The sequence below is a fragment of the Ochlerotatus camptorhynchus genome, unplaced genomic scaffold (genome assembly GCF_037179485.1).
Source record: "Ochlerotatus camptorhynchus isolate MF236.1 unplaced genomic scaffold, CSIRO-AGI_Acam_v1.1 ptg000550l, whole genome shotgun sequence".
NCBI classification, from domain to species: Eukaryota; Metazoa; Arthropoda; class Insecta; order Diptera; family Culicidae; genus Ochlerotatus; species Ochlerotatus camptorhynchus.
The window spans coordinates 2,477,501-2,491,614 of NW_027041033.1; the positions used below are offsets into that span (position 1 = coordinate 2,477,501).

General features: G+C 46.0%; 1 protein-coding gene and 1 pseudogene across 1 annotated transcript in view; both read right to left on the reverse strand.

The window, feature by feature from the left end:
- Window positions 1-14,114, reverse strand: part of Neto (Neuropilin and tolloid-like) — a 316,873-nt gene that overhangs the window by 216,287 nt on the left and 86,472 nt on the right. The window lies entirely within an intron of this gene.
- LOC135713273 (uncharacterized protein K02A2.6-like) lies at window positions 3,363-5,194 on the reverse strand (annotated as a pseudogene).

Sequence of the window (14,114 nt, forward strand, 5' to 3'; positions counted from 1 at the left end):
TGAAGTTGAAGTTGAAGTTGAAGTCGAAGTTGAAGTTGAAGTCGAAGTTGAAGTCTAAATCGAACTCGAACTCGAACTCGAACTCGAACTCAAACTCAAACTCGAACTCGAACTCGAACTCGAACTCGAACTCAAACTTAAACTTAAGCTCAAACTCAAACTCAAACTCAAACTCAAACTCAAACTCAAACTCAAACTCAAACTCAAACTCAAACTCAAACTCAAACTCAAACTCAAACTCAAACTCAAACTCAAACTCAAACTCAAACTCAAACTCAAACTCAAACTCAAACTCAAACTCAAACTCAAACTCAAACTCAAACTCAAACTCAAACTCAAACTCAAACTCAAACTCAAACTCAAACTCAAACTCAAACTCAAACTCGAACTCAAACTCGACTCGAACAAATTTGGGACCCCCTTGTCTACGTTGAAAGCGTAAGCTTCTATAACAAGTTCCTGAATTCAAAAAATAGTTTCCAAAATCAACTATTTATTGAGGCCTCCAAGATCCCACTGTGCAAGCAGGTATGTAGTCGCAAGACAACACCGACCGTATAGACGGCAGAAGCGATTCACCGTCTTTTTTGTGTGTGGTTTTATTGGTTTCCATTGTATGCGGTACACAGCCCGAAGTAAAAAGGCTCCCAGGTTCTGTTCCTTGGCCGTTCTCCACGAGCGCTGCTATTGCGGTTTCAGCCTCACGGAAATCACATGCGTACGGCGGTCGACCCATAAATATGTACGTGATGAAAATGTGTATTCCCTAGCAAGACCAATATGCAGTGCACGAGGAAGACGGTTGCGGTCGGTCGGCCGGCAATTTCAAAACGTAATCTCGTTCCGCCTGATAGAGGTATTGTGTCTGTGCGGATTTCCCTCCCATCCAATGGTCTAACTCACTGCCACTGCTGCCGTTCTGTTACTCGTTGTTTAATGTTCTTGTATAAACTCCGGCTCGATTCGTCTTTTTCGCTGTTCCGGTTCTTCGGTCCTTGCCCCACATTCTCTCACACACTTTTTGCGAAACAGCCTGAATCAATTTATTGCCCCGGCAACGAGGGAACTGCTTCTTTCAAGTTGGTAAATTTCGAGCGCAATAAACAACTTTAAAGTGGCAAGTAGACTCTGCCAAATCGATGGCCTACTATGGCGGGGATGCCCTTCCAAGAAAGGCCAAATTTGCAAACGTTCACACGTGCGCTCACGAGCGAAAAAGTTCGACAACGCTCGTTCAATCATCAAAGTGAGCCGCCACCCAAATCAAAACGGAGGCGCACCACGCTCGCTGTGTGGTTTGAGGTTAGGTGCGTGTGGAAGCCGCTTTTCCCCAATAAGCTTGGGGGCACAACAACAGCGAAGGCTGTATTCATTTAATCTACGAGCTTCCGCATGCACGCACCGGGCCGCCGGGCTCCTCTCGAAGAAACGAGTGGATTTTTATTTGCTTCGTTTCGTTGTTTGACTTTTGTTTTTGTGAGAAGTGAGTCGGCTGGTGGGTAGGTTAGATACCCTCGTCAATTGCTCCTTGCAGGCTGAAGGGGTGGAGCGCAGTGAAGACGGATTTGGCGGAAGCAACTGTTCTAAGAGAGCTTTTGGAGATGGAATTAGGAACTTTGCCGAACTTGGCAGGAACATGGTAATCCAAAACGGATAGAGGGAGTTAAAAGTTTATGGGATTGCAGGAGATGGCGGTGGCTGATAAATGTCGGAGATCAGAAGGGCTTTGGAAAGGTAGGAAGTAACTAGTCCCATGAGTATACTGTCAATTTCGTTCATATACAGTAAACGTTTGCTAAGCGAAAGAGACTGAACTGAAAATTCGCTAACTGAAACAAGTTTCAGCTTAGGGGTGCCTATTCGCATTCGCATTCGCAGCTAGCTTTTTTTCAAATTCCCACATCAAATTGCATCACGAAAAAAACGCTGTAGAAAATTACCCATCGGGTATTTTTTCTTGAAAATTTGGGTCGGAGTAGTTTAGAGTGTATTGTTTTTTTATCGCTATCAGTTTCTCGAAAGTTTGAAAAAATGACGTCACCCGAAAAGCAACGTCGCGAATTGATTTTCTCTTAGAAAATCCTCAACTCTCTCATCGGGGCATCCAAAAACAACTCGGAATCGTGCAGTCAACGATGAGTGAGTTCTATTAGTGATCAGGATCACAAGCGTGTCATGAAAGCGCTTAGCGAAATCCGAATGCTTCGTCAGGGCTGTAACCAAAAAATTGAATCTGTCCAAGTCTTCCGTTCAGAGAGTCAAGGTGGACTTCCGGCAGCTTGCGGGGCTGCGGTTATTCAAGTTTGATGTTCCGGAGGAAGCAAGGAAGCAGAAACTTTCAAAGTTTGCCAAGAAATACATGATTTGGCAAGCGATCTGCTCATGTGGCCAACGAAGTGCGCCGTTAGTGACTACTGGGACTTTAAACGGGGAGATCTACCTCAAGGAGTGTCTACAGAAGCGTCTGCTTCCTCTGTTGAAGCAACACGAGGACCCTAACATCTTCTGGCTGGATTTAGCTTCGTGCCATTATTAAAATGTTGTCCTGGAGTGGTACGAAGCCAACGGGGTCACTTTCGTACCCCCCTCCCAACGCACCGGAACTAAGGCCCATCGAAAAATACTGGGCTATTGTTATATCCGTAACCAAGGCCAACAAGTAAAACAAGCTGTTGTTAAGAGCTACTATTTATTACGTCTATCTTGGTTGGTGGTCGGATAAAGAATCAATCTCTAACTTATGACAGTCAGGCAAGGCCTACTACATCTAGGCCTACTACATCTCCCCCTTTTAGAAAATGTCATAGGAAGAGAGCCATCTTGGAATTCTTGATTCTCGTACAGAACGTCGAATAAAGTCTCCAACTGCTTCAGATGACACGGGCTTTTGTGCGGACTGAAGTTCTCCATCTTGAGCAGCAGGTTCATGATCGATTGTCGAAAAAGTATTTTCACCAGACGTACTTGCCACTTGACCATCAGCTTCGAGTGATACGGAACCAACAGGAATAGGGACATCGTGATTGAATGGCACTTCTGGATCCAACGGTACAGCTTCATCTTGAATTTCACCAAGCAGGATTTCCCATGGTAGTTGCTGCGTCGCTTGCTCTGGATCATCAGAAGTGTGACGAGGGCGCATTTGGTTTACATGCGACCTCAACAGCTTCGGTCTCCCGTTCATGTCCAGTGCAACGATATAGTTGACGGAACCTTTTCGTTCGATGACTCGACCAGGAATCCAGGACTTGGCGTTTCTGCAATGCTGTTCAACGTAGACCAGGTCATCTTCTTCAAACTCGCGATTGACTGCTCCATGCCACCAATTGAACTGTTCGTTTTGTTTGTGGTTCTTGACAGCTTCAGCTATTTACAGGAACAGATTTCTTCAGTAGGTCCAAAGTGGTGCGCACTGGTCTTCCGAGGAATGCTTCTGCTGGAGACGTCGACTGCGGTGTGTTTCGGTTTGGGATTGAACGATACACCGAAAGGAATGTCTGCAGGTGCTCCAGTGTGGGTGATCCTTCCCCCTTGGCTAGCTTCTTGAGGCCACGCTTGAGTGAATCAACGAATCGCTCCGCTTGGCCGTTGGACTGCGGGTGGTAGGGAGCAGTGCGGAGATGGGTGAATACTGTTGAAACTGCTCGCTGGTGAATTGCGTTCCGTTGTCTGAGACCAATGTGTGTGGGTTGCCGTAACGAGAAAACGTTTCACGCAGCATATTCAGGGTTGCAGTTGTGGTAATGGATTGAGTGCGAAAAATTTCGGGCCACTTACAGAAAGCATCTACCATGACGAAATAGTTGTATCCATGGATCGGACCAGCAAAATCGATATGGACACGTTGCCATGGCTTGTCCGGGAAAGGCCATGACGCCAATGTTGCTTTTGTCGGGGACCTCACTGCTTCAGCACATGCAGTGCACTGACGGACAAATTGCTCCACATCGTCGTCAACGTTAGGCCAGTAGATGAAACTTCGGGCCAGAGACTTCATTCGGTCTATTCCTAGGTGTCCACGATGCAGTTGACGAACGATCCGCTTTCGAAACTTTGATGGGACGACGATTCGATCGCCGAACATAACGCAGTTGTCGACAACTTGCAGTCCATCTCGTCTGGCGAAGAACTTCTTGACATCAGGATCAGCAACTTGCTTCGCATTTGCTGGCCAACCTTCGTTAAGGAAATTCACCACTTGCTGAATAACTGGATCCTTTCGCGTGTCAGCCACAATCATCTGGTGCGTGACTGGAAGGTTGCTGATGGTGTCGTCGAGAATTGCTTTTGCTTCAGATTCGACGCACACGGCGGCTATGACGTAATCCTCATCTGGTCTATGCTGCGATGACATTAGCCGGGATAGAAAATCTACATAGCCAAAATTCGTCGATGAAACGTGTTGGATGTCGAAATCGTACAGCAGAAGTGTCAAGGCCCAGCGCTGCAAACGGTTTGCTGTGTAAACAGGAATACCTTTCTTTGAGCCGAAAACCTTGAGTAGCGGTTGATGATCGGTTTGCAGGAGGAAGTGTCGTCCATACAGCATTTTGTGGAAACGGGTGACAGCGAATATCAGGGCCAATGCTTCCTTCTCCACTCGTCCGTAGTTAATCTCTGCTGGGGTCAGTGAGCGCGAGGCGTGCGCAGTTGCCTTCACTTCACCGGTTGGGAATCGATGCATGATGACAGCGCCAAGGCCGTACTTCGATGCATCTGCTGCAACAACGATTTCCTTGGACGGGTCGTAGTGTGTAAGCAGCAGGTCGGAAAGTAGAATGGCCTTGAGCTGCTCGAAAGACTTCTGGCAATCCTTGGTCCAGTTCCAGCGTGCATCTTTCTTGAGGAGGCTGTCCAGAGGAGCCCTGAGTTGCTTCATCTGCTTAACGAATCTACCATAGTAGTTGACAGCACCGAGGCAGGAACGGAGTTGCTGGACATCCTTCGGAGACTGCATCTTGGAAATGGCTTCTGTTTTTGAAGGGTCAGGCCGAATACCGTCCTTATCCACGATGTGCCCGAGAAACTTGATCTGGGAGAGTGCGAAACGACATTTTTCGAGGCGTCGGTGAAAGCCATACTCACGGATCTGCTCGAGAACAGCGTAGAGACTGCGATCGTGTTCCTGCTTGGTGCGACCAGCGATGAGGATGTCGTCCAAATACGGCTTGACTCCAAGGATGCCGGCCACCATGCTATCGATGATGCGCTGGAAAGCGCCGGGTGCCGACTTGACTCCGGGGGGTAGTCGGTATTACTGGAACAGTCCACGATGCGTGTTGACCGTGAGTAGCTTTCGCGATTCCTCCTCGACCTCGACCTGTAGGTAAGCGTCAGACAAATCGAGATGAGTGAAGTAACGTGCTCCAGCTAGTTCCGCAAAGAGGTCGTCAGGATGAGGCAGTGGATGATGGTCACATTCTAGCGCATTGTTCAGCCCCGTCGAATAATCGCCACATACACGGACTGATACATTGTCCGACTTGCGTACGACGACTATTGGTGCTGCCCAGTCCGAGAATTGAACTGGAGAAATTATACCGTTTTGCTGGAGCCTCTCAAGTTCTGCGTCCACCTTGGCGAGTGCAGCGTACGCTACTGGTCGTTTCGGGCAATATGCAGGACGTGCGTCAGGGTTGAGGTACAACTTCACTTGCGCTTTTGTGCATCTACCCAGCGTGCTTCGAAAAACTTCCGGAAACTGTTGCTTGAGTTGATTGGTGAACTGATCAGAACGTTGGTGTACGACGTTGACCAAGCTGCTTATCGGCACAGACCACAAATCGAACAGATCCATAGTCTCGATTCCTAGAACGTTGAGTTCAGCGCTGCTTGAGATGAAAATGCGACCAGTCTTGGTAACATTCTTGATGGTGATTTCGGTCTGGAACTCAGCGAGAAGGTTGAGATTGCCACCAGAAGCTGTAACTGCAGATTCTTCCGTCGGTTGAGTGGGTGGCTGTCCGATGCTGATCCATGTTTCTTCTGAGATTATGGTGATGTCGGACGCCGAGTCGTGTTGAAGTTTGACTGCTACACCATTGAGCTCGACCGGGATGAACTTCCGCTGGCCTCACGTTCTCTTTGGATTTGGCCTGTTTGAACGGTTTCGACGGCGCATTTTTATTGCTGTTGCAATAACCTTCCTTGTGTCCTTGTTGCTTGCATCTGGAACAGGTGTGTGAAGCGAACGGACACTCACGAACATAGTGCTGGTCGCCACACTTCCAACATGGCATTTTCGGCACTTTTTGGTTCTTTTTTGAGGCAGGATTATTCTGGTTGCGAGAAACAATGTTGACGTTGCGTGCTTCTTTGTTCTCCACCATCAATGTGTCCTGCTTGAGATTGGCCACGCGATGGTATTCTTCCACGAGGTTCTCCAGGGTTACCTTGCTGGTGGCTTCTCCCAATTCGTTGACTGCGGTTTCGTCGGCTTCCAATTTCGAGATCAACCTAGCTCGTATGTCCGCATCCCGTGGCGATTGGAGTCCACAGACGAAACGGAGAGCTTTGAATTGGTCCGGTGTGAGCTTGGACAGCTGAAACGCTTCACAGTGTTTGTTCACCATGGCAGCATACGATGTGAAGTCATCCGCGTCACTTTTTGCATACTGGAGGCACTGGTAACGGGAATGAAAAACCGACTTCTGTCGACCGATCAGTTTCTTCAGTTTCGTGACGGTTTCGTCCAGGGTGAAGTCCCGGGGATGCTTGGGAAGAATGGTGTTGACGTACTTCTCGTGCAGAGGCGTGCTTAACTTGCGAAGAAGCAATCTCACACGAGCGGCGTCATCCAGGGATTGGCCGTCCTTTGTAAAGACATCCTCGTACCTCGCATACCAGCCATCGAAGAAAACTCCTCCGTCCGGATCGTACTGGAAATCCTGGATCCCGCTTACCAAGGACTCAATAATTTTCTCACTGCCAGCAGTCGGATTTCCACGATTTTCCAGGTTTTCAATCTGCTGCTGCTGCCTCGTGATGAGATTCGTTAGCTGCAGGATGGCGTTCCGAAGATCCTCGTCAGACATTTTCTTGCTTGAGGTTTCTTGCTTCGAGGTTCGAGGTGCTTCCAAAATTTTCCTCGTCGCCAATTGTTATATCCGTAACCAAGGCCAACAAGTAAAACAAGCTGTTGTTAAGAGCTACTATTTATAACGTCTATCTTGGTAGGTGGTCGGATAAAGAATCAATCTCTAACTTATGACAGTCAGGCAAGGCCTACTACAGCTATCATGAAGCAGGCACTACGGAAGCATCCTAAGGAGGTCAAATATGAGGAAGACATGAAGAAAAAGTGGGTTTCCGTACAGAAGAAGCTGAAGCCAGATGTTGTACAGTGGAGAGAACTAAGGCTTGTAAGTGGGGAAGGTAATGCCATAGGATACGTTTAGAAAGCGTTTTTGGCTGAATATGGTAGCAATAAATCGTTTATAATCAGATAGATCTCACCAAATTCCGCATCTCAAATACCATTGCTTTGCATCATTTCACACACATGAAATTGTTGAAATTGTATTGGTTAGATATGTGAGAGCATGCTAATGAAAATGCGAGCAAAATACATAGCAAATCGCTTTCAAACTCGTTTTGACAGATCTTTTTTCCTTATTAGAAGTTTGAATCACCCCATTTTTGGAATTCAAGCTAGAATCTCTCGTTGGTCTACAAACAATGAGCTGTTACTGAAGCCCACAGCGATGTCAGTTCTTGGTCAATAAGAGGTGAATAAGATAGGAATGCCTTTTAACTATAGTAGATAGATGTCGATGCGTAAAACAAAAAAAAATTGTAGAGTGTTTCGATTGCGTGAGATTTTCGATCATTTTAGGATTGAGATTTAGATGTGTCGCCTCCCTCGGCTTTAACCACCGGGTATCACCCCCACCAGCCAGCGCAACTGTTCCTCAGAAAGCTGGATGTCAAATTGTAAACATCATTATTCACCATTTCGAATTTTCGTTTGATTCGAAAGAGATCATAATTTTTCAAACGTACTCCCATGCTAGTCGAGTCAGTGTTTACCGAGGTGGGTCCGGGCGTCGTGGTCCTGGGTTTATTTTCGGCTGACGACGACGGACGACGGACAACGATGGTCGCTAATAATTAATGATGAATCTTCCCGCCGTTGACAGCAAATTTATCATATTTTCACAATCGATTTCACTTCACTTGGCACTCGGTTTCTCTTAAAGACGTTAAACCGAAAGGATTTCCCACGTTTGTATTGGGTAAGAAAGTAAATAGAAAGTAATATTCGAAAAGTTCCGCTCCAAAGCTCGAAATAAGCCCGGTGGAAATTTGTTTTCCTTCCATCTCAGCAGGCGGCAGCGGTGACGGTGACGACGACGACGGTCGCCGATGGCCGTGTTTGTTATTGAGCCCACCTGTCATCTTAAACGAAATATTTACGAGCGCCGACTCCCCCAGAGCAGTAGATCGATTTCTCCCACCACCACAAGCAACTAATCGAGAAAAACGATGATTTTTGCACCTTTGCCTTCAGTTTGGTGCAGATCGATGGGTGCCGGGGGAATTCTCTGGAAGCTCAGCTTTTTCCGTACGAGTTTATGGTTATCCTTCGGAGAAGTTGCTTCCACGGCGAGTCACACCTGGAGAAGGTCTACTATAAGAGAGAAGCGGATAAAAAAAAATGCCTTGGCAACCTACGCTTAGGCGGTTTCTAGCAACATTGCCAATGCTCTATTGGCTCATCCCTTATCCCGCTAGTAGTAATACCGCTCATTTGTCACCGAAGCTGGACACCATCGATCACAGTAGGCCTGGAGGGGTCTTAACCTCTCACTTGAAACTGCCAACAAGCATACTTTCAGGCGTCGTTGACTTCTCGATTGGCAACTTTCGCTGTCCGAGAGGTGGCTCATTTGCGAGCCTTCTCATCATTGGAATCCATTAGGGCAGGAGCATTCTTCTCTATGAAGACGATTGCCATCCTTGTTAGCAGTTTTTCCTGTCCGGTCATTTTCTGTCCCACTCAAAAAAAATCCAATATCTCCAGCAGTTTTCGCGTTCATTTTTATATTCCCATCATTTTACGATGTGCGTCACCGTCAAGGCGGCCGTTGGCACTCGACAACTTCGTCGCGAAGCCGGTCCGGGAAATATTCAAATCAAGATCTAATTTGCAAGTTTGCCATTCCGACGGGACACGGCACGAAGCACCCGGGGAGGCAGGGGCGCGCTGTTTGGAACAACACTGCTGATTGAATTTAGATGGACAGCAGAGGAGTCTCATTGGAAACGATAGCACACCGACCTTGACCTCAGTCGGATCAACCGAACCGAAATTGATCAACGCAATCTAGCAAGCCATGAAATTTCTGGAAACTTCCTCGCCATGTTCTTCTCCGGCCAGCCCTCCGCCAAATCGGTAGCGTGGTGGCACAAGCTTTATTAACTCGGAACGGAACGGAAAACAGATTGCACTGAACCCTCGTTCGGAAATGTTACTGCCCTGGTCGGTGAGAACAAACCAATAATAATAACATACATATTGGCTATTACGGTCGACTTCATCATAGTTGGCCACGCTCGTTTGCAACCACCAGCGTCGTCCTAGGGCAGCAGGCGGAAGATATTTGTTTGTGTCGCTTCGCCGGTGCCAACAACACAAAAAAAAAGCGCCGAATGACGACAGTTGGCCAAAAGACCACACACACACAAACACACCTTGTGGTCTGCCTTCTGGGACCAGACCAGACCAGACCGGTCTAGCGGAGGCGGAAAGGTAGTCTGCTAAGATGTGGATCTTCTGGGAAAATTATGAATGCTGGCTCATTTTTCGTCGGCATGACAGGTCTGGCGTACATACGGCTTGCCTTGCTCGAGAAGCAGGAATGGCAAACTTTGGTCAATGAGTAACATGGGTTGGGAATGGTTTGACAGTTTGTTTGCGAACGTAGCAGGCTGTGATAAATTTAGAACTGCTTTATGAATATCCTTATCAACTTCATCTGGTTTTGAAAGAATTTGTAATGCAAATTGAGATCAATTTCACATGACAACATTAATCGTAGGACGATTGTGAACCAATTCGCAACATTTAAACATTTGATTGAAGTCGTTTATTCGTTATCGTCAACTGGAGTGTAATTGAGGTTAAAGTTAGCAAGCCTCAGTGGAAGAGATATGCGATCACATTGCTGCGGAATTCGAAACGCTGCGGAATTCGAATTCCGCAATGTGACACCAATAACAAGTAATATCAGTTCTGTTGATAAACCAACGGAATTTCGGTCTGGTTCAGAACAACGCGTTTGTTTACATGTGCATACGTTAGCTTTAAAGCTTTAATTTATTTGATTTCAGTCAGTGTTTGTGTTCATGTGTTCATGTGTTCACTCACATTTCTAGTCCTTGTTAGATTGTTTTTCTCTTGCCCAAAAATTATTTTTAACAAGAATATTATAGTAAGCTATCAAGTTTAAGCAAAACTCATTATGCCTCCAGTCCAGATTGTTATTTGTTCTAGCTTTTAACGGTTTTAAGCACACTCTCAGGGAATAAATAAACACATATTAGCTATGTTTCTGCAAAATTGGTTTATTCAACCTAGGCTAAATGCCCGCACCTTGGACTTAACGCTACCCATCAAATCCTGTGCAACACTTGCGCCATCTTTCTTACACACTTTCATCCACCCTTTCTTCAAATCCTTGTCGTTTTTTAAGACCTTCCCTGTTTTTCGGAGCTTGCCCTTCATAATCGCCCAGAATTTTGCTATTGGGCGAAGTTCTGGCGAGTTTGGTGGCACAAATACAACATCGTTGGCTTCGTAACACTCCATCACCGGTTTCACGTAATGGCACAATGCCAAAACAGAGTTTCACCTTCGTATGACCGGAGGAATTACAGCAGCCGCTTCTGGAGGCATTCTTCTAAATATATTTGGCCGTTGATGGTGTCGTTCGTGATGTACGGCTTGCTGAATTTGCCGCACCCACAGATCGCCTGCCACACTAAGTACTTCTTGGCAAATTTGTCGACCTTCTTCTTCCGAAAATTCTGCGGAACATCCAGGCGGGACTTGCCGACGAAAAACTCCAGGCCGGGGATCTGCTTGGCGTCCGCTTTAAGGTATGTCTCGTCGTCCATTACGATGCATTTCGGCTGCACCAACCACTCGCGATACAGCTTCCTGGCGCGGGATTTGGCCACCGTATTCTGTTTATCGGTTCGGTTAGGTGCCTTTCATACCTTGAATACACGAATTCCGACCCGCTTCATTGTCTGCTGGACGAACCAGACGGAAGAATTGACCTTCTTGGCCACGTCCCGAATCGAAAGGTTTGGATTGCGCTTGAAGTAATCCCTCACCTTCTTGCCGTTCACGGGGTCGGCCGTCTTCGCTTTTCTTCCGCTGGGTCGTCCTTGAACAATTTTTCCAAATGGGACACGGTCGAATTGGCGATTCAAAACTGTTTCGCGATCCACCTGTGGGACTGGCCTGGATTTTCCACGACCGCTCCCATAATTTTTTGTGGAAGATTTTTTTTGCTTGAAAGCGATCTCGATAACCACTTGACAGATTGTGACGAGATTTTGCACATGTAAACATTACACTCTAAACTAGTTTTACTCAAAATTGCATTAATTTTTACCCATGCAATACAAATTTATACACAAAAGAAAGTTTTGATTTTTTTTTTCGAGTACAACTTTTGAAACACTTTAAGCCGACTACGAAGGCCCAGAAAACTGCGTAGCGGCAAGTTTGCAATGAAATAGCTTAGCTTTTTCTTGATGAATTTCACAAAATTGTGAAACCGCTGTAATTTCTTAGGTCTGTAGATTATTTGTAATGTAAAAAGATTGAAAATAGGGTCGTCTAATTTTTTAAAAGTGAGCGTTGGACTACATTGTGGGATATATAATGAGCATTGTTAAACTGAGGTTAACATGTATTAATTCCCTTCTCGAAATGGTTTAGAAAACCACCTGTGGGTTACATTTATAGTGAACATGGTCAGAATATATACCACCCTTACCTACTAACTTGCTTTATTGGTTTTGAAAACAACCCAATTCTTGATCACTTCAGGTAACAGTGTTAATAAAACGGAATGTTGTCTAGTGAAATGCAAACGCAATGGCTACCGGAGACCACAAGTTAATAAATGATTGCCGAAGTGGTTACAAAGCAGGTTACGAACGAGAGAAAAAAAAATATCACCGCGAGAGTAAGAACAACTCCGAGAGCCGGATAATATTGTAGGTATAACGAGAGAGAATGAGAGAAAAATGAGTAAGAGAGTTTCTGGATTTTCAAAGCCTGGTCTTGATCGACAGCTCGTTGTACGAGTCATTCTGTATACGATTTCTTGAGCGAACAGTTATTTCGCGGAAGTAGAAATGGCCTCCAAGCGTCACGACAATGGCGTGGTAAGTAAGTATTAATTCGAAACCAGAGTGCAAGCCAAGTGCTGAAAGGCGAGGACATCTCCAGACTGGACTTTAACTCATGGATGGATCTGTTAACAAATACGATGATACTGGCAGGTATCAATGACGAGGCAACTCAGTACATCGTATTCAAGGTTTAAGCCGGACATAAACTTCTGGAAGTGTACAAAGCAACCGAGTCATCAGGCGAAGCCCCGAGCCAAGAAACACACCCGTTTTCAAATGCACAGTTCCGCCTAAAAACGTACTTTGCTTCTACTTCGGATGTGATGCTTCAGCGCAGGAAGCTCGCTCTCATGTCACAGAAGTCGAATGAGCCGGACCTGGTATTCATTAGAAGAGTAGGATTAGCGGCAAGCCAGTGTGAGTACACGGAAGCGAAACAGTTGGAGGAGATATTGAGCACTGTGGCCGAGCAAGCGAAACACAAGGAAGTGAGAATAGCAGCGCTGAAAATGATGAGTCGTAAAGCATCTCTAGCAGACCTGGTAGACAAAGTTCGCGAAATAGAAACGATACGTCTAAACGAAGAGTATGTTTCCAAAAAGCAAGCTGTTACAGCTGCATCAGTAGCATCAGTCAATGCTGTTCGGGCTATTGTTGGACCATAAGACTATGGTACTAGTCACCCATCTCCAGGCTATGGTAAAGCTCCGAATCAAAGGACCAACTTTCGAGGTGGACGAGGACGAGGAACCTTCCGAGGTGGTATCTCCTGGCGAGGTTCGAATTCTCAGATTCCGGAACGTTGTTCACGGTGCAACAGCGTTTATCATTCCGCAGAAAGATGCTTCGCAATCCAATTGACTTGCCACAACTGTGGCGGTAAGGGTCATCTTCTAAGAGCCTGCAAGTTACCATTGGCACCGAGAACTAGCCGTCATTTCGATTCCCAGAAGCACAACACGAGGACAACAACGAGAGACCCGTAAGTGGATTATATCGTGGCAATCCCTAGCCGTAGTTCAGCCCATTCAGGTGATATTTTGAGCGTTGGATTAATTATTTTATTTTTGATAGGTTCCCATGTCGCTAAATGTAAGTTCAGAAACTACTTTGACTGTGCCGGGTGAAGAGATTTACGGTATTATAAAGGCCAGAGTAGCAGGAATGACATGCGAGTTACTGATTGATTCAGGAGCCCAGGTCACAGTGACGGAGTCTGTATTTGAACTATTAATCGCAAATTACCAGTACAGTCAAGGGTTATACAACATTCAACAAAGAACTGATCGACCATTGAAAGCATACGCTTCATCGGATGGCATACAAGTACTCTGCAACTTTGAAGCATATCTGCACATCTCGGATGATCGCCCTGTTTTGCTCGAAAAATTTTAAGTGGTCAGAGAGCTGCGTTCACTGCTTAGCAGGGCTACAGCGATCCGATATAGCGTCTTACTCCTCGGATTAAAAGTTCCCTTAAATAGTGTTTCTACGGATATCGGCAATAGATGTCAGAATATTGCATTCGTTACTTCCGAAGAATCTTTCCCGAAATTCGACATACCAGCAATCAAGATAAGCTATGATTCTTCAAAACCCCCATGCCGTAACATTTTTACGAATGTTCCAGTTGCTATGAAACATGTTGTTAGTCAGCGACTTGATGAGCTTACATCGGCAGGTATCATTCAACGCGTAACGGATTCCATGGACACCTCGTTTTGTTCGTCGATGCTCGTCGT